The following is a 27,113-nucleotide window of genomic DNA, read 5'->3' as shown; positions in this document are numbered from 1 at the left end:
CGACGCCGAACTCACCCGCCAGGCCCTAGCTTGTTTGCAAGGGCAAGTTCAACAGCTCACTGTCGCGATGCAGGCTATGGCTCCTCTTCAAGCCCCACCTCCTCCTGAACATCAAGACGAACACAACAATGATTCCGATGCTGACGATAACCCCTTTGCTCGACACCTCGTTAATCCTGTGATTCAACATGATGACACTGGACGTTGGGAGCAAAGCTTAAAATTCGATATCCCTGAATTACTTGTTTGGATCGCAACGATCGAAGAGATACTTGAATTTAAACATGTTCCTGTGGAACGCTGTGTTCTAGTCCTTGCGATGCGTTTCCGTGGTAGAGCTGCTGCGTGGTGGACCCAAACCAAAGCTTCTCGTGTTCGTTTGGGCAAACCTAAAATCATGTCATGGGACAAATTAAAGAAACATCTCCGAAAGACATTCCTTCCTTACAACTACAATCAGCTAATTTTCCAACGCTTACAAAATCTGCGTCAGGGAAGTCGTTCCGTCGAAGAATATGCAACAGAATTTTTCTTACTCATCACCCGTATTGAACTTCACGATTCAGAGATTCAATTAGTAGTGCGTTTCATTGGAGGATTACGACAACAAATTCAATATACATTAAATCTCTTTCACCCACTTACCATCGCGGAAACCCATCAACAAGCCTTAACTGTTGAAGCTCAGACCAAGACTAATTTTTCTGCGTGGAGTTCATCTCGCCAACATCGCGTCTCTACAGCCTCCAGCTCCATAACAACAATCCCTGACCCCATCACCTCGACACCAGACACTGCTATTGTTCCCATTGACCCTCCTCGCAACACTCGCCCCCTACCATTCGTTGTTTTGCTTGTGGTGAACAAGGTCATCGACAGTCCGCTTGTCCGACACGCAATCGTCGAGGATTGTTACTTGACGCCTCTGGTCGTGATGTTTAACTCGAATATGAACCTGACTTCGACGAATCCACTGAGGAATTAGAAGCTGACTCAGGAGTTTCGTTAATGCTGCGTCGATCTTGTCTTGCCCCACGCCTTCAAGAAGATTTTCCTCAGCGTAACAATCTTTTCCATTCTCGTTGTACGATTGCAGGAAAAGTGTGCAAGCTTATTATCGAATCTGGCAGTTGTGAGAATGTTATTGTTGCAGATGCCGTTCAAAAACTAGCCCTTAAAGATGAGCAACACCCCGCTCCGTATAAACTCGCCTGGTTACAACAGACCAATGATGTATGTATTACTCGACGCGCCTTGGTCGCGTTCTCGATTGGTGATGCATATCGTGATCAGGTTTACTGTGATGTAGTTCCAATGGATGCTTGCCATTTACTTCTGGGTCGTCCTTGGGAGTTTGACCGTAAGGTCCAACATGATGGTTTCCTCAACACGTACAGCTTTAAGTTTAACAACCGAAGCTTTACGCTCAAGCCATCTTTACCACCTGCTCCATCTTCGACACCTGCCCCTCTATGTTGCTACGAAAGAAGCCATTTGAAGTTGCAATGCGTGAAGAAGTCATCGTCTTCATCCTCACTGCAACACCTTCCGCTACCCCTAGTAAGCTTCCGATACGCCCTGAATTTTCTGAGATTCTTCAAGAATTTACAGATGTCTTCCCTGATGATCTACCTCCTGGACTACCACCCTTGCGCGATATTCAGCACCAAATCGACTTTGTTCCTGAGGCAACCCTCCCGAATCGCCCCCATTACCGAATGAGTCCCAGCGAGCATGAAGAGCTCCGTAAGCAAGTTGAAGACTTAGTTTCCAAGGGATTTTTGCGTGAAAGTCTAAGTCCTTGCGCCGTTCCAGCACTACTAATTCCAAAAAAAGACGGTTCTTGGCGTATGTGTGTTGATAGCCGCGCAGTAAACAAGATCACTATTCGTTACCGATTTACGATTCCTCGCTTGGATGATATACTTGATCAAATTGGTTCAGCATGCATTTTCTCTAAACTAGATTTAAAGAGTGGCTACCATCAGATTCGTATTCGTCAAGGAGATGAATGGAAGACAGCTTTTAAAACGCGAGAAGGTCTTTATGAATGGTTGGTGATGCCCTTTGGATTGTCCAATGCGCCTAGCACGTTTATGCGTGTTATGAATCAAGCTTTGCGTCCTTTTATTGGGAAGTTTGTTGTGGTATACTTTGATGATATTTTGATCTTCAGTATGGATCTCGAAACCCATCTCTCACATCTACGGGAAGTCCTTATCGTCTTACGTCGTGATAAGCTTTTTGCTACCTTGAAAAAGTGTGCATTTGGTTCTCCGCAAGTACACTTTTTGGGGTATATAGTCTCGGCTGATGGTATTTCAGTTGATCCTGAAAAAGTCGCTGCTATTCAGTCTTGGCCAGAGCCCACAACAATCTCTGAAGCTCGCAGTTTTCATGGACTCGCTTATTTTTACCGTCGGTTTGTTCCTCACTTTAGCTCTATTATGGCTCCTCTCACAAATTGTATTCGCGACGGGACATTCAGTTGGACACTGATGCGGTGCTGAGTGTGTCAACTACGTGAGGGAACAAGTTTTACCCTTAACAAAACAAAAGAAAGCCGCAAGTGCACAGCTAATCTGTTGTAGTATTTAGGGATCGAATCCACAGAGATTTGTGTGCCTGGTATTCTTCTACGGTTTTTAACTTTATGTCTAGACTAAATTGGTTTTAAAGGTTGGTTGTTTTTCTTGAATTAAACTAAAGGAAAATAAAGCAAATAAATCTATCCTAAAAGGCAAGTAAAGAAATCGAATGAAAGGCAGTAGAACAAGTAAAATATCGAACTAAACAAAAATAAGGCAAGTAAAATATCGCATGAAAGGTAAATAAAGCAAGTAAATAACGAACTAAGGAAATTGAAATGCAGGTCTAAGAAAGCAAGTAAAAATCGATGGAATTGTAAACTATGGCTAAAAACGCTGAGCTTTTGGAAACTCTAAGGGATCATAATCGGTTTTAACATTAAGGTAGATAGATTGGGATTGACGGATAACAATATATGGGTTCTAGAGCTAGAGTACGGCGGTATGACTACGTCACTGTCGTGATCATAACCAACTGTTTCTCGCAACCCTGACCAGTAGGTTTCCACTCTGTCCCTGGAAGGGAGAGAACGCAAGAGCTGCATAAGACTCTTCAATACTCACGATCTCGCCGCAGGTAGGTTTCCACTCCTACGGAAAAATCGCCTGTTTCATTCTAGGGCTGATACTTAATGAAAACTTTCGCAACACTAACTATCTAGATCAGATACTAGGTGATCAATCAAGCATACATGCAATAAGAACAAGAATAAACAGAGAACAAGTCGAAATCCCAGATCTATAAACCTGGATGTCTTAATCGATTATGAGAGCCCCTTTCGGGAACCCTAAGCCCAACTCGGGATCTACTCAGACATGGCTGAGTTCGACATCATCATTGGTTTTAATAAAAGTAATGAAAAACAGCAAAGAAAAGAGATAAAGAAAGCTTCTCTATTGAAGAACTCGGACTTGAACAATCTTCTACAAAAATCTCATAAAAACGGCTAAAGGAAAAGGGTTTCTGTAAAGTATCAAAAGCTCTCCTAAAAACGACCTAAATGACATGTATTTATAGTCTCCAATACTCCATGGTCTCTAGGGTTCCGGAATTGAGGCTGGGAATGACTTTGGGCTTCAGATAAGTGGGCTTTAAGTCGGAGCTTGAATGCCGCGGTCAGGAGTGCTGTGACCGCGGCAATTGGCTTGTTTCCCGCGGTCGGGAAGCTTCTGACCGTGGCAAATAGCTTGTTGGCCGCGGTCGCATGAGCTGCTGGCCGACTCCGCGTGGCTTCGGCGCTAATGGAATATCTTGAGATCCAACCGTTGGAATGTCTCCAAACCAAGTGCATTTGAAAGCTGGTTGATTCTTCTATAAGTTGTCCAATTTTGAGGGTGATCAGACGGTGAGAAGGTCTTCGTCTCTCCATGAGAGTTCTGACGGTCTGCATTTATCCAAAAGAGTCTTTTTGTTCCATTTTATGCCTCTTTATCCCAAATTACCTGAAAAGTTTTTTAAAATTCGAAAACATAGAAATCCTTTGAAAACCTTTGAAAATGGAGTAAAAACACCTGTAAAAGATATTAAAATGATCCATAAAAATGGTCAAAATCCGGTGTTATCAACTCCCCTAGACTTAGTCTTTTGTTTGTCCTCAAACAAAACAAAGGCTAAATCTCGGCGAGAGGTTTGAAAACGCAGGAACTAAACAAAATCTCAGAGACCAAACTTCTAGACCAATATCAATCAGTATGCATCAATCGGGAATAGCCTAGAAAATTCTCACTAGCAATACAGGCATAACTAGTCCGTTAATCCGTCATGCAGAAATCTATGCACTAAGATCTAACTTCCAGTCAACTAGCTCTTAACATTCATTAAAAATCTCGGTGGTTCTCATCAAAGAAAATCTAGGCAAGGCAATCTAGGCTAGGTGTAAAGAAGGATTATTTTGGGGGTATGGCTTTTTGTGTTTAAGGGTTACCTGAAGATCTGGAGGATGCAGGACATTATGCAAAACCGCAAGAGAGAGTGAAGCTGTTGGTATCCACAGTTTTCAGTCACTTTCTTCTTGACATAGATTCATGGTCTTCTTCCTCAAGTTCTCTTCAAACTCCCCCAGACTTAGATTTTTGTAAATCTTTCAAAACAATAGCTCCTTAAACGAATAGTGGTTGCTCATTGCTCCACAAATTTCGACAATCTAAGACTCATTAGGCTTTTTGTTTCCCTTTCTCTTTTCACGTTTTTTTTTTTTTTTTTTTAAAGAAAGGGAACGCCTTTAGATATAGAGTCTTAGAGAGCACGAATTTACCAGTTAATATCTGTCTTGTAAAGCTTTATTATGTTTCTGATACTCTCTTTTGCGAGTGACTGAAAACTGCGTCGCTCCTCTTCTCTCCGACGTTTTTGCACATATCTGCTGATATAAACTAAAGAGAGAATGCATGAGGATTGAAAACAAAGGTTTTGGGTTTAGGGTATGGTACCAGATAAAGATAAACTGGTCATCTAGGACGACAAAGAGTGGTAAAAGTGATGGTAAAAGACGTCTTAGATGTGTATGTCGATGCCTGCCTAAAATCAATGATGAGAAAATTAGATATCAATATTATGTCCAAATAAAATGAGCTAGTATATCCTGTCAGAAAGAATCTCTATGAATAGAAGTCCTCTGGTGGGAGTTCGTAGTGCAAGTACTCTAGCTACCGCCTAGTCTAGTGCTAACCACAAATGAGCTATCATGCATAGTGTAGAAGTGTGCAGGTCTAAATCATCATAGTTTTGCGTCAAACATTCCTGAAAAATACTTAATGTCGAATAGGTTACATACTTAAATTTAAAAAGTACTTGAAAATTAAAAGCAAAGCAGGAAAAATGATTAGTACGGATAGACATCCTCCCCCAGACTTAAATCACACTGTCCCCAGTGTGAAAAAGTTGGTGAGAAGATGGTGAATAAAAGCGAAATAAAATAAAAGAAAAGAAAAGAAAATGATGATAGAACCGTGATGGTAGTGAAGTGCTGATCAATCACTCATCCTCCAAAGTGTCGTTTGCGAACTGGTGCTGCTCCTGTAAGAAGGTGACAACGCGCTCAAAGCGTCGTCCCTGTCTCTCAACTCTGCGCTCCAGATCGGAATGAGTGTGAGATGATGTAGATGATGAGGTGTGGCCGGTCGGAATGGATGGCTGAAAATGAGCACGGGCCGTGATATATTCATAAATTGCATCATTTAATGTACATATTCTAGTCCAAATCATGTCTCATTTGCATGCATTTTAGGTCTTTAGGCATTGTTTTAGGACTTAGGAGATTACATTAGGTCCAAGAGAGTTTTGCATGTTTTGGAGTGTTAAACAGGTGCTTTTGGAGCCAATTTGGAGTGGAGGATGTGATTCAGATGAAGAAATGGAGTTGGAATGATCAAAAATGGTGAAAAGGAGCAATTTTGGGTTTCTCGGCAAAATGGTGTACTGAAGGTCGAAGGTCCTCGGCCAAAATCCTTCCCGCGGGTAGCTTTCTCAGCCAAAAACACATGCCGCGGTTAAGTTTCTCGGCCAAAAATCTCGAGTGCAGATACATCTCGGAAATCACGTTACCGGAAGGTTTTTCCGGCCGATTCAGCTGTCGAAGTCTTCATAAAGGTTGGAGATAATTGAGTCAAGAGTTCATAACAGTTAGAATCAAAGCATTTTGACCACGGAGCTGAAAGATATGATAATCCGAAGACAGACCTCTCTCGCATCCATTCCGGAGCAATCCGATACTCCTGAATGATCGCCTGTCCGGGGAACCTTCCGGTCCGATTCAGTTGTCGGGGGCTGCATCAAAGTTGGAGACAATTGGATAATGGTTCTATATCAAGTGGAATAATGGAATTCGGATGCGTGAGCAGAAAGTTGAGCTCGTCGGAAGAAACCCCTGTCTCGCTGCCGTCTTGGACCGACCCGATGAGCTCCGAAGAATGCGAAGGACGGCGCACTTCCAGGCCGATTCGGTTTACAAGGCCTTCATGAGAATCAGAGATATTTGAGTCCTCGTTCCAGAACGTCCAAGATCATCCAATTCGGATCTATGAGCAAGAAGTTAACGTTTCCGGAATGGACACATGTCTAGACGCCTCTCTCTGATCGTCTAAATGCACTGCGAAGATGAGCCCTCCATAAGCCTTCCACTTCCCAAGCGCCGATAGTTTCTTCACCAATGATTGAGATGAATGAGTTATCTTTCTCATGGAACTGGTTTTAGGCCATTTGGAGTTATGAGCTGAAAGTTAAACTGAACAGAAGAGAAGCTGGTTAATTCGGGTTTTAAGAAATGCGACTGTAAGCTAAGTGTTGTGTCCTACCTCGGCGTGAATACCTCGGCATGTATGCCGAGGAGGCATGTTTACGAAGCTTTTAGACTATACCTCGAGGTAGGACTTCGGTCTTTCAACACCAAGGCTCCCTTGATCACCAAAATGATCCCAAAACGACTAAGTGTTGAAGCAGACCTTGGTGTGAACCCTTCAGCATGTTATGCCGAGGTCCTATGTTTCACAAACCTCGGGTACCAAGCCCCTCGGCATGTTATGCCGAGGTCCTCATCTCTCCAACCCAGATCACAAACAAATCCTCTTCACGTTTCAAAGCTTTAACCGGATCAAAGGCCAAGTCTCATGCATGTTCTTCAAGTGTTCATCAAAGTTTCAACCCAGCACATGACACCCTGGTGTATGGCCCTCGGTGTGAGACTTCTTCAGATGGCGAGGGGTGGCTCCAGCAACCCAGAAAGGGCGGATCAGTACCCAGTTTGTCCTGGGCTGACCCGGCCCACACCCTTTTATATAAATAGTTTTTAGAGACTAAAACCCTAGTTATCCATTATCTTATCATTTATCTTAGTTTCTCTTTGGTTTCTCTTTCCTTATCTGTGTAAAACCGACGTGATTAAGAGATATCTAAGAGATTTCATTATCTTAAAGCTGTTTCTTATCATTTCATCATCTGATCTCAACTTCTAATCATGATTAACATCACCTCTTGCAAAGGAAATGGTGTGTTAATCATGATTAGTGAGTAGTTATCTTTTAAGCTTCTAGGTGTGTAGATTAGGGTGCTTAGATGATCGGTTTATGATGTTTAGGTTAGATCTTCATTTCCTTTCCTTAGTTAGCTGCTCTTAATGCTAGATCTTTGCACATCACTCTGATCTAGACCTTAGTCATTTCTCCACCCACAAGGTGTTTGATGAAATGTCTGAATGAGCTAAGCTAAGGGTTTATGCCTTTTTCATCATGGGAATGATTTGTTAAATGCATGAATGACATAGTAGAACTGTTTCTTAATGCTCACTGATTCATATTTCACAAATGATGATTTGGTTTGAAAGTGGATTTGTGTAGAGATTAGTGCCTTCATGAGAGGATTAGTCTAGATTTGAGTTCTAAGTTAATTGGTTTTGAGATCATGTGATTGCTTGTTGCTGCTTTCTGTGTAAGATTCGGTCTCTTTGAAATAGAAACCGTTTGGTCATTATTAGACTTGATACTTTATGCTTGTTGATTGCTTGATCTTGCTTAAGGTGAATTAATCTTGATTAAGTGATTTACAAAGAGATTATTGTCATGGGAATGAATTAATCTGCTTTTGAAGTCTAGACTAAAGAGTAACTTGCATTGCATTATTGTTCTTAGCATCATGAATAAATCTCTAAAGCACCCTAATCAATGATCACATCTAGAGGTTTAGCTTTCTCTTTGTTTTGAATCTGAGTCTTTGTTTTGTTGTCTTGTTGCTTGTTCTTAAATTACTGCTTGTTTTTTGTTTGTTTTATGTTTTAGATCACCTTGTTACCAACTCATCTGCTTGTTAGACTTGAATTAAGATAGCTCCTCATAGTTCTAGTGTCTAGAATCTCTCCATTTGGATTGATACCTCAAGTGCTACAATGACATGAGTAGTTGAGGAATTGATCAAGGATTGAAAAATTCCTGCTATCAATTTGGCGCCGTTGCCAATTGGAGAGTTCATTCTAGCATTAGAACTTTGGATCTTCTTGAGATCAAGTCATTGTTTTCTTTTGTTTTACTAAGCTTTTATTTTCACCATGTTAATGTATATAACTAAGAGCTGCATCTCTTTGAGATGATGAATTTTCTCTTTTTCATTGTTACTAACTTGTCTTCCTTGATTCTCTTGAGCTTTGAAAGGTACCAAATTCACAAGAAGAGAAATGGAAAGACACGTTCTATTGAGCTGTTGGAGATGGACGTCCACAAGAGCATTATCCAGTCCCAAAACCTCAACAAAAGCCACGACTTCAAGCACTGCCTCCTGCACTGACCCAAGCTCCAAAGAAAACGCCAACAGTTGGAAGCTGTGACACTCCTTGTTGTCATGGAAAGAGGTATGGAATCCATCCTCCTCCAATTGAAGCTGTGGCCTATGAGATCAAAGCAAGCTTGGTTAGGTTGATTCAAGAAACTAAGTTCTTGGGGTCAGGCATGGAGAATCCATATGATCATTTGGATTGCTTTGAGAGGTTGTGTGAGACATTTAGGACTGGAGGAGTGCCCCACGACAGTATCAAGCTGATCTTGTTCCCATTTTCACTTGGAGAAAAGGCAAGCAAATGGGAGAGAACATTACCATCCCACTTGGTAAATTCTTGGGATGATTGCAAGTTGATCTTTCTCCAAAGGTTTTATCCAATACAAAGGACTATCCAAGCTAGGAAAGACATCTTGGGCTTCAAACAAAGAATCCATGAGACCTTTGATGAAGCATGGGAGAGACTTAAAGGCTACACTAGAGATTGTCCCCATCATGGGTTCCAACAAGAAGCTATCCTTAGTATCTTCTATTGGGGAGTTGAAAGAGAGCATAAATGGACATTGGATACAGCTAGCAATGGGCGTTTTGCAACTCTTACCATAGAACAACGAGAGCTACTTGTTGAGAATTTGGCCAAGAGCAATGAAAGATACAAAGAGCTTGATACTGAAGATTGTCAAGATGGTAAAACTGAGGTGGAGCTTCGTTTTCAGCAAGAGTCTGTTCCACAAGGGCAAGCTGCTTCAAAGACTCAAGAAATGGAGCTGAACAGCATGTTCCAACAACTTCTGAAGGGACAAGATGAGCTCACAACAAGAGTAAAGCGTTCATACAATGATCTCCACAACAAAATAGAGAGTTTAACCTCTCAAGTGAATCACATGGAGAGCAAAGATCATGAAGCTGCTGTAAAGGAGATAGAACGTGTACTCTTTAGTCCACAAGAAGACATTGCTCTTAGAGGTCTTTATTCACAAGACAATGAGGACATTGAGCAACTCAGTGGAGAGGTGACCCTTGGAACTGAAGTTTTCGCTATAAAAGACATCCATGGAGCTTCTAGAGACAAAGTTCAGATTACTGCTGAAGAGAAGGCCGAACAACAGCTTCAGAAAGAAGAAAAATCTATTGAACCGCGAGCTTATGTGTCTCTAAGTCTCTGTGATGAGTTTCAAAACTTTGAGATGACGTATGTGGGGACTTGTGGAATGAAAGAGAAGGATCAGCCTTTTGCTGCTTGTGAGAAAAAGAAAGAACACCAAAGAGAGCTTGATCTTGAGTTCATTGATGGTGAGAAGTTCTTTAGTGATGATGAGGATTGCATGGAATCTCCACCTCCTACACCAGGTGAGAAAGAGATCAGCACAATAAAGGCAATGGTTCAGAGTACAAAGACAAGAGCCCAAAACGCATTAAACCATTCACTCTTGGGTCTTTTTCTCAAGTCTTAACTCTCACTCCATGGAAGTTTGATGGTGGAGCTGTGGAATACAGAGTTAAAGGCAATGGAAGATCAAGACCATTTGCCAAAGTCAGAGCTATCCTCACACAAGAACTCATAGACAAGGGATCTGGTGGTGTCCAAGAGCTGATGAACAAGGACCTCATGCTTGAATTCATGGACATGACAAGGAGCATCAAAGCTCCTCCTCTCCCTCATTAAGAAAGGTTTTACAAAGTCAAACTTAGTGACTTTAAACAAAGTGCTCTTGGGAGACACCCCAAGCTTATCCTTGTATATAGTCTTTTTAATCTTTTCTTTAGTATTTTCAGAACGTTTTGATGGGTTTGCTAAGTGATCTCAGGTTCTAGAAAGCGTTCTTGCTCAATGGTTTGAAGGAACAAGTGCAGAGAGGAGCTTAAAGGTGGCGGCCTTATGATTCAAAGGAGCAGTGAACCTGAGACCTCGGCCAAGCACCTCGAGATGATCATTACCGAGGTCTCATGTTTGATCTTCACGGAACAGAGTGCTGTGAGAAGCCTTGGAGAGCCAAAGCCGAGGTGTTCTTGAGCTAATACCGAGGTGCCCTTGCCACTTACACAGAAACTTGTCCACCTCGGTATAGAAGCCTCGGCATGGCTAGGCAGAGGGGTCCCTGAACGAGCATGAACAAAAAGGGACGCTTGAGAGACTTGAGTCCATGCAGAGGGTTCAAAGCACCAGCATCCTCCTCCATGTCCAATGCCTCCATTCCATCATGAACAAGTCTGGTAACTCTCCAAACTCATTGTACATATGCATCTAGTTCTTAATTTTTCATTTTGCATTTTTCTTGCTTTTGCCTTTCACTTCTCTCTTATGCTTTTATAACACAGAGGACTGTGTTATTTAAGTGTGGGGGAGGAGTTTAGTGTTTACTAATCATGTTTTCTTTGATCTTATTTTCCACTTTGAGTCTTGAGTCTCATGTAGTTGCATCTAATCAGAAAATTTTCACAAAAAAATGTTCATTCTAGTTGCATTCACATGTTTTAGGATCGAGTCTAGTTGCATCATATAGGTTGCATCTTGCTGGGAGTAATGATAGGTTTTCTAGAGAGTACATAACTTTGAGAACTTGAACTGAATAGCTTGTGAATCTTTTTCTGTGCTTGCAAAGTCTGAAACGATCTGAATCTGAGAAGCAAGTTTGAATTGAACTCAACTCTAATTAAATGAGAACCTTGAACTTGACTTGAAAATATCTTGTGATGCATTGTTTGAATAAGCTTGTGGATACCGACATACATACTTGAGCTAGAACCATTGTTTTTACCGCCCTTTTTCCTTAGCTCAAGTAGCTGAATCCACATCATGGATCAGTTCCCTCACCTTGAACCCATCCTTCTTTCAAGCCAATGTTTGTGTGTGAGTTGAAAGGCCACCTTGGATCAAACTTAGCAGAAAGTGTTAGGTTTAGAGCGACAAGGGCAGGTCTCATTGAGTGCTGTGTTCCAATATTGAGGAACTGAGAGTGTTGGCAAGGAATAAGTGTGGGGGAAAAGACTTGTTGGTGAGTGGAAAAAGGTGAGATGAGTGGAAAAGAGAAAGTGGAAATAGCTAGGGGAATGAAAGAAAAAGAAATGAGTCTTGGAGTTTTGAGTTAAAGAAAGTGAGCTCTGGTGTCTTGAAAAGAAAGAGTCTAGCCTCTAAGTAAAAGGAAAAGAAAAGAAGCCAAAGAGCTCAAATGTTTTGAAAAGAAAGAAAAAGAGGCTAGAGGTTGCAAAAGAGAAAAAGAGCTGTGTAAAGTTTGAACCCCAAGACTTGAGAGTGAAAATGAAAAGTAAGTCCCCTAGTAAGAGGAAAATGAGTGTGAAAAGTGAGGTTCTTGAGAGAGTGAGCAGTGAGAAAGCTTTGAGTAGAGTGTGGGGTGTGATGAGTCTTTGCCCTTGTATGCATAGGTTGCTTTTTACCTTTAGCATTCTGCCAAAGTTTGATCATTCATAGAGAGATCCTTTTGCTGCATTAAACCCGCTTGAACACTGATGAGATCATTTTAATCTCATAGCCACTCCCAAGCCAAGCCAGCTTGTTTAAACGTTGCATCATTTGATTCACTTGATAAAACCTTAATGAATGTGAAAGAGTTGAGAGAGAGGAGAACTTGTGGAGATTCCTTGTTGAGTTGATATATATCTGAGTATGGCTTTGCATTGCATAATTGAGCATGAACTTGAATTCTCATTGTGATCACTTCTCTCTAAAAGGAAATATGAACTCCCAATGCATTCAACCTCTCTCTCTCATTTGTTCTTTTTGCTTGAGGACAAGCAAAGGATAAGTGTGGGGGAGTTGATATATTCATAAATTGCATCATTTAATGTACATATTCTAGTCCAAATCATGTCTCATTTGCATGCATTTTAGGTCTTTAGGCATTGTTTTAGGACTTAGGAGATTACATTAGGTCCAAGAGAGTTTTGCATGTTTTGGAGTGTTAAACAGATGCTTTTGGAGCCAATTTGGAGTGGAGGATGTGATTCAGATGAAGAAATGGAGTTGGAATGATCAAAAATGGTGAAAAGGAGCAATTTTGAGTTTCTCGGAAAAATGGTGTACTGAAGGTCGAAGATCCTCGGCCAAAATCCTTCCCGCGGGTAGCTTTCTCGGCCAAAAACACGTGCCGCGGTTAAGTTTCTCGGAAATCACGTTACCGGAAGGTTTTGCCGGCCGATTCAGCTGTCGAAGTCTTCATAAACGTTGGGGATAATTGAGTCAAGAGTTCAGAAAAGTTGGAATCAAAGCATTTGGACCACGGAGCTGAAAGATATGATAATCGGAAGACAGACATCTCTCGCATCCATTCCGGAGCAATCCGATACTCCTGAATGATCGCCTGTCCGGGGAACCTTCCGGTCCGATTCAGTTGTCGGGGGCTTCATCAAAGTTGGAGAAGATTGGAGAATGGTTCTATAGCAAGTGGAATAATGGAATTCGGATGCGTGAGCAGAAAGTTGAGCTCGTCGGAAGAAACCCCTGTCTCGCTGCCGTCTTGGACCGACCCGATGAGCTCCGAAGAATGCGAAGGACGGCGCACTTCCAGGCCGATTCGGTTTACGAGGCCTTCATGAGAATCAGAGATATTTGAGTCCTCGTTCCAGAACGTCCGAGATCATCCAATTCGGATCTATGAGAAAGAGGTTAACGTTTCCGGAATGGACACATGTCTAGACGCCTCTCTCTGATCGTCTAAATGCACTGCGAAGATGAGCCCTCCAGGAAGCCTTCCACTTCCCAAGCGCCGATAGTTTCTTCACCAAAGATTGAGCTGAATGAGTTATCTTTCTCATGGAACTGGTTTTAGGCCATTTGGAGTTATGAGCTGAAAGTTACACTGAACAGAAGAGAAGCTGGTCAATTCGGGTTTTAAGAGATGCGACTCTAAGCTAAGTGTTGTGTCCTATCTCGGCGTGAATACCTCGGCATGTATGCCGAGGAGGCATGTTTACGAAGCTTTGAGACTATACCTCGAGGTAGGACTTCGGTATTTCAACACCAAGGCTCCCTTGATCACCAAAATGATCCCAAAACGACTAAGTGTTGAAGCAGACCTTGGTGTGAACCCTTCAGCATGTTATGCCGAGGTCCTATGTTTCACAAACCTCGGGTACCAAGCCCCTCGGCATGTTATGCCGAGGTCCTCATCTCTCCAACCCAGATCACAAACAAATCCTCTTCACGTTTCAAAGCTTTAACCGGATCAAAGGCCAAGTCTCATGCATGTTCTTCAAGTGTTCATCAAAGTTTCAACCCAGCACATGACCCCCTGGTGTATGGCCCTCGGTGTGAGACTTCTTCAGATGGCGAGGGGTGGCTCCAGCAACCCAGAAAGGGCGGGTCAGTACCCAGTTTGTCCTGGGCTGACCCGGCCCACACCCTTTTATATAAATTGTTTTTAGAGACTAAAACCCTAGTTATCCATTATCTTATCCTTTATCTTAGTTTCTCTTTGATTTCTCTTTCCTTATCTGTGTAAAACCGACGTGATTAAGAGATATCTAAGAGATTTCATTATCTTAAAGCTGTTCCTTATCATTTCATCATCTGATCTCAACTTCTAATCATGATTAACATCACCTCTTGCAAAGGAAATGGTGTGTTAATCATGATTAGTGAGTAGTTATCTTTTAAGCTTCTAAGTGTGTAGATTAGGGTGCTTAGATGATCGGTTTATGATGTTTAGGTTCTAGATCTTCATTTCCTTTCCTTAGTTAGCTGCTCTTAATGCTAGATCTTTGCACATCACTCTGATCTAGACCTTAGTCATTTCTCCACCCACAAGGTGTTTGATGAAATGTCTGAATGAGCTAAGCTAAGGGTTTATGCCTTTTTCATCATGGGAATGATTTGTTAAATGCATGAATGACATAGTAGAACTGTTTCTTAATGCTCACTGATTCATATTTCACAAATGATGATTTGGTTTGAAAGTGGATTTGTGTAGAGATTAGTGCCTTCATGAGAGGATTAGTCTAGATTTGAGTTCTAAGTTAATTGGTTTTGAGATCATGTGATTGCTTGTTGCTGCTTTCTGTGTAAGATTCGGTCTCTTTGAAATAGAAACCGTTTGGTCATTATTAGACTTGATACTTTATGCTTGTTGATTGCTTGATCTTGCTTAAGGTGAATTAATCTTGATTAAGTGATTTACAAAGAGATTATTGTCATGGGAATGAATTAATCTGCTTTTGAAGTCTAGACTAAAGAGTAACTTGCATTGCATTATTGTTCTTAGCATCATGAATAAATCTCTAAAGCACCCTAATCAATGATCACATCTAGAGGTTTAGCTTTCTCTTTGTTTTGAATCTGAGTCTTTGTTTTGTTGTCTTGTTGCTTGTTCTTAAATTACTGCTTGTTTTTTGTTTGTTTTATGTTTTAGATCACCTTGTTACCAACTCATCTGCTTGTTAGACTTGAATTAAGATAGCTCCTCATAGTTATAGTGTCTAGAATCTCTCCATTTGGATTGATACCTCAAGTGCTACAATGACATGAGTAGTTGAGGAATTGATCAAGGATTGAAAATTCCTGCTATCAGGCCGCAGCTGCATCACGCCTCGCCTTGGCCACTATGTACTGGCCAATGGTGAATGGTAATCGAGGCACGGATGGCAGAAAATCATCGGATTCCGGAGTCCATCGAGGGCGTCCTCCGTTGCACAATCTCGGTATAGATGATGAAGGTAAGCGGACTCGGTGCTCCTCAGTGCCAGTGCAATATTTGTAACCAAACCTGTCTGGATCAAAATCGGCACGAGAGATAGTGTGATCGCGAGAAAGATAAAGTAGATCATACCAGACATCAAGAAGTGATTCATCAGATGAGAAATCGAATCCTACAGCCTGTAGTATCGCTGTAATAGCACTCCCGAAGGCTGGAGTAGCGTCGTCGCAACCATGTAAATCATGCTTCACCTTTACCATATTCTGCGATATGATCCAGGCAAAGCAGGCAAGTCGTGGGTCATCCATAAACGGAATCTGAAGTGTAATGAGCTCAGTCTTCAAGACACCTCCCATGTTGGCTCTAGAGAAAATCGTGTGTGCTAAGAGTTTGTGCACAACTCTCACTGCTGGGTGGCTTAGAAGGGCTGACTTAGATCTCCCACTATCATAGGTTCCATGACCCATCTCCCTCCACAGGTTAAGATCAGGTTCATCTTCAAGATAATGCCATTAGTGTATGGAAGCTTAAGAGCTTCACAAACCTCGGAAATGGTGAGAGAATAAGGCTGTCCGCGGATAGAGAATGACAAGATGCCATCTGATGCTCTGGGGTTCCTCCTCTTCGTGTGGTGGAGTGTAACAGTCGCTAAAAGCTCACGGACTAGCTCAGGATAAGTCGGAAGGTTCAGCTCCAAGTAGGGTCTCAGCTTAAGTGCATCAATGTACCAGATCACATCCTCTCTGATTCCAAGCATCTCGAGTGTATGATAATCAATGCAAGGTGTGGGTTTGATGTTCAGCTTCTTGAAACGCCTTGCATAGTCCACTCTCGGGTTTGTCTCCCTCCCAATGTATCGCATCTGTGTTGGTTCGGGAGGTGTTCGTGTTTCCCTCGAGTGCTGGAGCAATCTCATCACATAGTTTCTTCTTCTCGGTCTGGCTTGGTTCAGCATGTACTCTCCTAGAGTAGCATCTTCGGGAATATCATCGGAGCTGCCACCAGTTCGACGGCTCCTTCGGGATCTGGTTTCATCCATTTTCTGCAAAATGAAATGATTCTTGGAAAAATAGTGAATTTTGGATGCTAATTTTAACACATTAAGATCTGTTATACTAATACTAGTATAAAGAGATTAATTAAAATTATTAGCAAAAAAAATTGATATTAAATCAGAGAAATCAAGTAGTTCATGACTAATTTCGGATTTTTGATGTTCTCAACATAGAAATCTTCTAAAAATCGGTTTTTATGAGCAATTTCCATGTGAATTCTAAAGATTACCCAATACTAATCACTAATCACACAAGACTAAATCAAATTCATCAATTTTGCTGTTCCAAATTCGATTTTTATGAAGCATGAAGAATCCAAATTTCAAAAATCTCAATTCCTCTTAAGCTAGGTGCTAAAATCAATTTTTAGATGGATAATCTATCATCCTTAAACTATTTCCACCATCAATAGACCAAGATTCTGGGTTTTTAAAGAAAACCCTAAGTTCAAAATCGAGTAAGAATGGTGAGTTTGAGGTCCATACCTTGCTGGGAAGAGAGAATTGATGGCAGAATTGAAATCAGCTTCGAAAAAGAGTGAGGTTTGAGCAAAATCTCTTAAAAAGCTTAAGAATTTAAAAATGTGTTCTTTCTCCTAAATCTCTAAGTCTTTTGGAGAAGAAGAGAAGAAAGAGTTTTGATCCAAAAAGTTTGTTTCTTTTCTTTAAAAAGCGTTTTTGAAGCAAAAACAGAAAATTTCTGGAAATTTTTAAGTTTACGGGAATTTACCTTTTCTTGTTTGCACATTAGGAAAGTTTAAAACTTACGGAGGATCTTTTCGGGTTTTACCGGGAACATTTCGGGAAACACCAGGAAACACCGAAAAACGTCACAAATCCGCGACATCACCTCAACGACCAACGGCCGCGGTCAGGAGACGCGCGACCGCGGTGGATGAGGGCTCGGCCGCGGTCGCATTCACGGTGTCGCGGTCGATGCACCTTTTGCCGTGGTCCCGTCAGTTGCGACCGCGGGTCTTCCTCTTGCGGCCTATTTTTCAATCTTCTCGTCTTTGCCGGGCCGAGCAGCTAAAGACCTACCTTTTTCTCTTTGGTTTTTCTAATTTTCTGATTTTTTTGTGTTTTTGTTTTATAAAATACCTAAAACTTAAAAAGAAAAAGAAAGCATAAATTCTAAAATGGAAAAACTAAAAGAAAGAGTACCTAAATGGGTTGCCTCCCATTAAGCGCTTTTGTTTTAAGTCGTTTAGCTCGACGTAAGCATGAGGAATCAGGCTGATTTGAATGGCACTCCACTTGATGTGCCTTTATCACTTCCGGTTGGTGGAGGTTTTACTTCTTCCCCTTGAAGAATAATCTTCTTACCTTTAATCTTCTTTCGGACCTTAATGTTGTTCAGAACCCTTTTTGTGTTTTCGATCAGCTCCTGGATTTGGTCCTCACTAGTTTCTGTTGCATCTGGTGGAATGATGATTTTGATCTTTGCAAAAGCTTTCGGCTTCTCCTTTTCTTTCTCTTTTGGCCTGTTTCCTTTGCTTGGAAATTCATCTAAGATAGTAGGATAGTACCTTTTTCTGTCCACATTGAGGAAAACAGCACGCCGGTTTGCGTGATCGATTATTGCTCCTACCGTAGCTAGGAATGGCCTCCCGAAAATGAGTGGCCTCTCCTTGTCTTTATCCATCTCCAGGACTTGGAAATCTGCTGGAACAATCTTATCTCCCACTAGAACTTGTAGGTCATGAATCGCCCCTTCAGTATCTTTTTGAGATGAATCTCCAAAGATAACTTTAACCGTCGATGTCCTTAAGGTTTTTATGCCCAATTTTTCGGAAAATGTCTTAGACATGATGTTGACCATTGGCTCCGGAATCGCACAACCAGTCTGTAAACTTGATTCCTGAAATGAAACACTGGAAAACAAAACGTCCCGGATCATCGGCTTTGGTAAGCCTTTGAAACGGTGATCGTTCGGGTACCTTAAACGGTGGCTGCTTGGGATCGATATCCTTGTACAGTGGTACAAAGATCGAGATTTCTTCTTCCTTTCCATCGGTTCCGGACTCTTCTTCGGGCAATGTGGTTATGGCATTGCAAAACTTCTTAGGGTTATCTTCAACTCTTCCTGGAAGAACTCCACTTTGCCTCTTCATAGAGTCGGCTGTTTGGGCAACCTGCACATCTAACTTTTTTTACGTGCGAAGATAAAGATTCAAACTTAGCATTCAGATCATTGTACATGCAGTCCACTTTCACGTTCACGTCTTTTGATGCTTTTTTGTTCGTCATAACGAGTTGTTAGATTGACTGTTCAAGTCTACCGATTTGTGAAGCTAGCTGGTTCGTCGTGACTCCCTGCTGTTGTACGAATTGATTGTTAAAATTCGTACCTTGGTAGTTATATGGCTGTCGCGGTTGGTATGGTACTATTCCTCCAAAGTTTCCGCCTTGAAACTTGTTTTGGAATGATTTTTGCTGAGGTGGATAGTACTGATCTTAAGGATTCTCCACATTTGGATTGCGGTAAGAGAGATTGTTGTAATTTGCATTCCGGAAGTTGTTGTTGAAGTTGTTGTTGGAGCGATTTTGGTATGGCACTATTGCTCCTACGTATTTCACATCTCCTTCTTGAAATGCTTGATTAATGTGATCGATATCACTAGGTCCTTCATCTTCTGCGCCATTGTTGGTTTCACAAGCATGGATCGGGCGATTGTTGCTCCTCAGAAGCTGGCTCACCATGTTCTCTCTCCAGAATTTCTTGTGTCTTCAGGTGTCGATTCCTCTTCCTTTATATATGTCCTCTAAGTCGGTCTTCGCGGGACGTCTCTTTGATATGGGACCGAGAAGACTTTCCTTTTCTCTCGGTAGTTTCCTTTCTTCTCGGTAGTTTCCTTTCTTCTCGGTAGTTTCCTTTTTCTGTTCGAAAACTTTCCTTTTTCATCCAAACTCGGGATTCTTCTCGATTCCTTTGAGAAGTTTCGACCGACTTTGGCTTTTCGGGCCATGTTCGGCCCAAGAGTTCGCCCGACCCAATTTTCCCGGTATAATTCCTTCGTAAACCGGGTTTAATTCGTGCCGATCTTGGTTTGTACCGGAGAAAACCGAAGGTGCGATTTTCACCTCCAACACTCACCATAATGGCTACCGAGGAGGAGATACGCAGTGCATTATTTACGATGCACCTAAAGAAGGCTCCCGATCCAGACGGTATGACAATACTCTTTTACCAACGGTCACAACATATTATTAAGGCCGACATTGTAAATTTAGTCAACGGGTTTTTAGAATCTCGGACTTTCAATGAAAGGCTGAATATGACAATATTTTTCTAATTCCAAAAACTGAAAGGCCCACGAGAATGAAGGAATTACGACCCATAGGTCTATGTAATGTTGGATACAAAATCATATCTAAGGTGCTGTGTTAAAGGTTAAAACGATTGTTGCCGGATTTGATCTCCGAAATACAATCAGCTTTTGTGTCGGGACGACTGATTTCAGACAATATTCTTATAGCACAAGAGATGTTTCACGGATTGCGAACCAATAAGTCATGCAAAAACGAATATATGGCAATCAAAACAGAAATGAGCAAAGCTTGTGATAGAGTCGAGTGGTCTTTTATTGAAAATCTCTTGAGACATTTTGGATTTGCGGAGAAATGGGTCATATGGATGATGCGGTGTATTACTTCGGTCAGGTACAAAGTTTTGTTAAATGGACAGCCCAAAGGACAAATTAAGCCAAGGAGGGGACTACGTCAGAGAGGTCTTCTATCACAATATTTGTTTATACTACGGAGGTCTTGATAGCAAATATAAAGAAGGCAGAGAGAGAAAATTATTAACGGGTTTAAAGATTACACGAGCAAGTCTGACTATTTCACACTAACTTTTGCGGACAATAGTTTGTTATTTTTTTTGTAAAGCAAACAAGGAGGAATGTCAAATGATCCTCCAAATATTAAAACAGTATGAAAGGGTTTCGGGGCAACAAATTAATTTTGACAAATCCTCTCTTTAGTATCATACGGTTTCGGAGGAAGTACAACGAGAGCTGAAGCAAACTTTAGGAATCTCTAGAAACAGAGGCATGAGATCATATCTTGGTGTCCCGAAAAATATAAGTGGAGCCAAAATTAAGATTTTTAATTATGTAGTGGATCGATAACATGACCGGATTAATAGTTAGACTTCATGATTGTTGTCAAAAGGGGGCAAAGAAGTTTTAGTTAAAGCGGTGGCATCTGCAATGCCAACCTTTGTCATTTTATGTTTTCAGTTACCCAAATCTACAACGGCAAAACTTTCTAGTGCAGCGGCACATTATTGTTGGAGCTCTGATGGTTATCAGAGAGGTATGCATTGGATAGCATGGAAGAAGATGTGTAAAGAAAAAGCGGAAGGGGGAATTGGGTTTCAAACTGTGGAAGATTTTAATATGACACTATTGGCGAAGCAGTTGTGGAGACTTATTGATAGGCCAAATTCTTTATTTGCGTGGTATTTAAGGAATGATATTATCGGAAAACTATACGCTTCTACTCACTGTTATATGGTTGGCGTAGTATTATATCGAATAGATCTCTGGTTAATAAGAGGTTAATCAAAAGAGTTGGATCGGGTTGTTTTATCTCAGTATGGAATTATCCTTGGATACCATTTTCTCGCTCGAGATCAGCCACTTGCAAGGGTTTTTATTATTACCCGAATCTTATGGTAAACCACTTGATCGACACAGTCACATATACATGGAATCTGGTTTTGATAAATGCAATTATTGAAGCAGCGGATGCAGAAATCATTCATGAAATACCCATTAGTAGGGAATTCAAACCAGATTATCTTGGATGACATTTTACAAAAAAAATGGAGAATATACGGTTAAATCAGGCCATCAGGTTGGGCAAAATGGTTCGAGTAATAGCTTAGCGAATAGATATGGCCCAGAAATAACGCTATTACAAACATATACATGGAAATTAAGATGTCCACCAAAGTTAAAACACTTTATTTGGCTGGCATTATACGGGTGTTTATTGGTGTCTGCTAGGTACGAACTCGTGGTCTACAATGTGACACACAATGTGTACGATGTGGGGCAGAGGAAGAAACTTTTAATCATGTACTTTTTGAATGCCCTCCCGCTATACAAACTTGGAATTTATCTCGGATACCAACACCTGCAGGTGTTTTCCCAGTGACTTCATTTTCAAATTTTGATAATCTTTTCTAGAGACTTCCTGATAAGATCTTCCCAAAATCAGCACTCAGAAATTGGTAAAGGTTAACCTTTGCATTTAAAAAACCATGAAGTCTCAATGATCAAAGGATGTGGAGCGAATGGTGACACAAGAGGTGCGAAAAACTCTTGATTTACCAGTGGATCGACTGAGACTTCTAAGAGATGTGAAATGGCTCCTAAACTCTCAAGGATTGCTTCTGTAAGGAGTTTGAATCCAAAATACAAAAAGCAAGTGGGTGGATCGAATGAAACTTCTAAGAGATGCGGAATGGCTCTTAGACTTTCAAGGATTGCTACTGTAAGGAGAGGAATCACCATATACAATAAGCAAGGAAGAGAATCACTCTCAAGGTTCCAAAAATAATCATCAAAGTCTTATCTTTTTATTCAGCATAGTGGACTTTATAAATAAAGTAAATACATGATAAAAAACGTCCATAAAATAGCTCAACATGCAGAGAATCTAGAGAAATGAAATTCAAATTCTAAAGTGCATGTAAGAGAGAAAAATAGGCAGAATTAAATGCATTCTTTGTCATGGACGTAAATTGATCTTCTTTGATTATTTTTGGGCTAAATCCACTTTACTGGGCTTCTCTAATGGACCAAGATTATAGAAAAACTTGGTTTGTAGCTTAACTCATCTTGGTTTACTCAGAATCTTTCAATGAATGCCCGCAAACCCAAAACGCGTAAGCTGGAAATCACCTGTTTTGTAAATTAAATAACTCATTCGTCCGAACTCCGTTTGATAGGATTATTCTTTCAGGAGATTTGTAATTGATCTGAGCATATTCTCCAGGTAGGCCTGGGCACGGGACAAGTACTTGCCATTTTAGCTATACTTGATACTTGACCCGCCCAAAACAAGTATCAAATTTTTTGGCTTGTACTTGACCCGTTGTCAAACAAGTACTTGATAAAACAAGTACTCGTAAAAAAATGATGACTTGTACTTGGTCCGTGAATTACTTGATACTTGCAAATAACAAGCCCAAGAAAAAGAAAACTTACTCTTTAGGGCCAATTTTAAGTAAAAGTCCAATAATTGGTTATCAAAAGTCCCTTAAGTGATGAAGCCCAATACTATAAGGGGATAATATATGCATATTCTCATTATATAGAAATATTTTTAATCTGTCCCAGAGCTCTTTTGTCAATGTGAGACAAAGGAAAATCAATAAATGATCAATTTGTCCTATATAAAAATGAGTAACAAGTAATACAAGTTGGGTAGATAATTTTTTTTTATTACTTGATACTTGACTTGTACTTGCAAGTAATAAAAATTCACAACTTATTACTTGTCTTAACAAGTACAAGTACTTGGTTTTTCAAGCCAAGCACGAGGCAAGTAACGAGTACAAGCCGAGTAACAAGTATTTATAAACCAAGATTATAGAACAACTTTTTTGTAGCTTAACTCATCTTGGTTTGGTCGGAATCCTTCAATGAATGCCCGCAAGCCCGAAACGCGTAAGCTGGAGATCACCTGTTTTGTAAATTGAATAACTCATTCGTCCGAACTCCGTTTGATATGATTCTTCTTCCAGGAGCTTTGTAATTGAGCTGAGCATATTCTCCAGGTTGTTTCATGCGTTTAATCCTCGTGGTCGAGAAGATACGCTTCGAACACTGAACACATGTCTTGATGCTTCCCATGATCATATCATCCCCTTCCTCTTAAAAAAGGATTTGTCCTCAAACCTTGTTCTTCAAAGAAAGAACAACTTGAACACAAACTTTACAACACAAATGATCAAGAAGATGAATGAAAAGCAATCATTTTTTTACTCTCTTTTTTTAATGATGAAAATAAATAAATAAAACAAAAATAAAATAAAAATGAAAAAAAGAAGATGAAAGGATAGAAGATGAAAGAAAGAAGATGAAAATAAGAGAAAACAAAAAGAAGAAGATGAAAAGAATAAGATGAAGAGATGAGAAAATGGAATAGATATAGATACCAAACTTTAGAGTGTGCTCTGATACCACTTGATAAGATCTTTCCAAAATCGACACTCAGAAGTTGGTAAAAGATAAAATTTGCATCAAAGAAACCATGAAGACTCAATGATCAAAGGATGTGGAGCAAATGGTGACACAAGAGGTGCAGAAAACTCTTGATTTACCAGTGGATCGACTGAGACTTCTAAGAGATGCGGAATGGCTCTTAGACTCTCAAGGATTGCTTCTGCAAGGAGATTAAATCCAAAATACAATAAGCAAGTGGGTGGATCGAATGAAACTTCTAAGAAATGCGGAATGGCTCTTAGGCTTTCAAGGATTGCTACTGTAAGGAGAAGAATCACCAAATATAATAAGCAAGGAAGAGAATCACTCTCAAGGTTCCAAAATAATCATCAAAGTCTTTTTTTTTGTTCAGCATAGTGGGTTCTATAAATAGAGGAAATACATGATAAAAAAACGTCTATAAAAGTAGTTTAATATGCAGAGAATCTAGGGAGATGAAATTCAAATTTTAAATGCATGTAAGAGAGACAAATAGGCAGAATTAAAAGCAGTCTTTGTCATCGACGAAATTTGATCTTCTTTAATTATTTTTTAGCTGAATCCACTTTGTCGGGCTTCTCTAATGGACCAAGATTATATAAAAACTTGGTTGGTAGCTTAACTAATCTTGGTTTGGTCGAAATCCTTCAATGAATGTCTGCAAGCCCGAAACGCGTAAGCTGGAGATCACCTGTTTGTAAATTGAATAACTCATTCGTCTGAACTCCGTTTGATATGATTGTTCTTCCAAGAGCTTTGTAATTGAGCTGAGCATATTCTCCAGGTTGTTTCATGCGTTTAGTCCTCATGGTCGAGAAGATACGCTTCGAACACTGAACACATGTCCTGATGCTTCCCATGATCATATCACTTCCTAAGGATATAAAAAATACACAGTTTCCAAGGCTAGCATGGTATATATGGAAAACAAAGAATTATAAAATTTATTCGAATATGGATATAGATCTCTGAGTTACTCTGAAAATAGCAGAAACGAAAGCAACATTATGGAAGGAGGCACAAAGGTCTGAACAAGACGCTAGTCCAAATGCAAATACAGACTTATCGAAAGTTTTAATAACTAGCACATATGAGGGATGGTGGTGTTAAATTGATGGTTCTTGGAAAAAGACGGACTTGACCTCGGGGCTGGGTTGGTATTATTTCGAGGAAGGGGTTGTAGGCAAAATTATGGGAGCAAGAAAGGTCAAAAGGAGTCTGCCACCTCTACATGTTGAGATGGAAACACTAATCTGGGCTATGCTGTACATGTGAGCGAATCAGAAAATGACAATAGCTTTTGCAACAGACTATTCGGAGATGGTGAAGATGGTGTCTACACCCGAAGAATGGCTAGCATTCGCTATACACTCGAAAGAGATTGTGAAGATTAAGGACAATTTAAGTTTTTTCTCCTTATCACATATCCTAAGCGTGAAGAACATGATGGCAGACAATCTAGCAAAAAGTGCTCGAGTCTACCATCACGATGTTATGTATGTAAACTCAGTACCACGGGTATGGATTATCCAACCGTTCTAAATGTTTAAGCTGTTGACAAAAAAATTATTTATTAAAACCGTTTATGTAAAAAAAATAAAACATATTTTTTAATGAAACTATTATTTTGAAATAAATTTTTTTCTTATCATTTGTTAAAATTTCTTTTTTTGTTTTTTGACAATTTCTAATTTCGGTATAATATATACTAATGTTTTTTGGTTTTTTGGTAAGTACACCGATTTCTTTATAGAAGATTCACTCGTCCGCCCTCAGTCTCAAGAGCCGGTTCATAGCAGGTCGTGCTCCGAATCGCAAAACACGGAGTTTGAGCAATCGTCCGAGCAACACTCCGAGCAATCCGTTCACTGCTTGAGCTACTTGAGGATCACATAATATTCCAGCAACCAAATCGAGATCGTTGCATTAAACTCCACCCAAAGTTAGAAAACAGGATTTGGTATGATAAATTGAGTAGGTACTATTTTTTATTTTATATTAATAATTTAATATATTAATTTAATATTTTAAATGTTTCTCAGTTTAAATTATGCACAGAAATCACCGGAAAGCAGTTGATCCATGCCTCAACTACACATTCTGGTACCGATTAGTGCATGTACTTTGTTTCTGTGTCCACACATACCCAAACTATGAATAATTTGAATATTTCATGCCTGAACTCAAAATTTTTGGCCAAATCATGCATTGATTCTTAACCCGTTAGTTAACTTTGTCAAATTGTAAATGGGGCTGAGTCACCTGCCATGTTGGAACCCCCATTGGAACAGGAACATGATGCAACATTGTTTTGCATAATTCTGGAAAAAACATTTGCATGACGGCTTGAGGAATCAAAACCTCAAACCCTCTTATTGATCCGAGTCAAGAAACCAGTTGATCAGAAGTATTTTTTACTGATCTATCGCACACTTAGACTACCATACATATCTATCGCACACTCGAACATGCTGCTAAGTGTGCGATAGATTATTAATATATACATATGGTCTACTGGTTTCTGGGCTTGGTTCAATGGAAGTGGTTCAAGGTTCGATTCGTTGAGCCTGCAAAAGAGAATTTTCCTAGAATTATACAAAACGACGTCACATCATATTCACATTCCAACAACAATTCCAGCATGGCAAGTGAGTCAGTCACGTTAATAATTTGATAGGATTGACTAACAGGTTAAGAGTCAATGCATGATTGAACCCAAAAAAAATTGACTTCAGACATGAATATTCAAATTATTCATTGTTCGGGTATGTGTAGGCTCAACAATAAAGTACATGCACTAATCGGTACCAGAATTTGCAGTTGAGATATATGAATATCACACAAAGGACAAAACAGTAATTTAGATCAGAAACTCGGATTTTATTAGATCGGTCGAAAATACAACTGAGTTTGTTTGTGTAAATGATGAACGAACTAAAACTTAAGAAACTAAGAAGCTAGCAAATGTCTTGAGTTCTCAGACTCTAAGTCTCTCCGGAATTTCTTGTGTCTTCTGGTGTCGATTCCTCTTCCTTTATATATATTCTCTGACTCGGTCTTCGGGGGACGTCTCTTCGATATGGGACCGAGAAGACTTTCTTTTTCTCTCGGAAGTTTCCTTTCTTCTCGGTAGTTTCCTTTTTCTGTTCGGAAACTTTCCTTTTTCATCCGAACTCGGGATCCTTCTCGATTCCTTTGAGAAGTTTCGACCGACTTTGGCTTATCGGGCCATGTTCGGCCCAAGAGTTCCCCGGCCCAATTTTCCCAGTACAATTCCTTCGTAAACCGGGCTTAATTCGTGCTGATCTTGGTTTGTATCGGAGAAAACCGAGGGTGCAGTTT

The 27,113-nt window shown here is 40.3% G+C and overlaps 1 non-coding gene across 1 annotated transcript; it reads right to left on the bottom strand.

Annotated features, from left to right (window-relative positions):
- Positions 1 to 9,243: 9,243 nt before the first annotated feature.
- LOC112087321 lies at positions 9,244 to 9,349 on the bottom strand. The gene has a single exon (XR_002900020.1). It is a non-coding gene; the product is annotated as a small nucleolar RNA R71 (small nucleolar RNA).
- Positions 9,350 to 27,113: the final 17,764 nt, after the last annotated feature.

This window comes from Eutrema salsugineum, unplaced genomic scaffold (genome assembly GCF_000478725.1).
Source record: "Eutrema salsugineum unplaced genomic scaffold, Eutsalg1_0 scaffold_9, whole genome shotgun sequence".
Taxonomy (NCBI): domain Eukaryota; kingdom Viridiplantae; phylum Streptophyta; class Magnoliopsida; order Brassicales; family Brassicaceae; genus Eutrema; species Eutrema salsugineum.
This window is presented reverse-complemented; position numbering and strand designations above follow the sequence as displayed.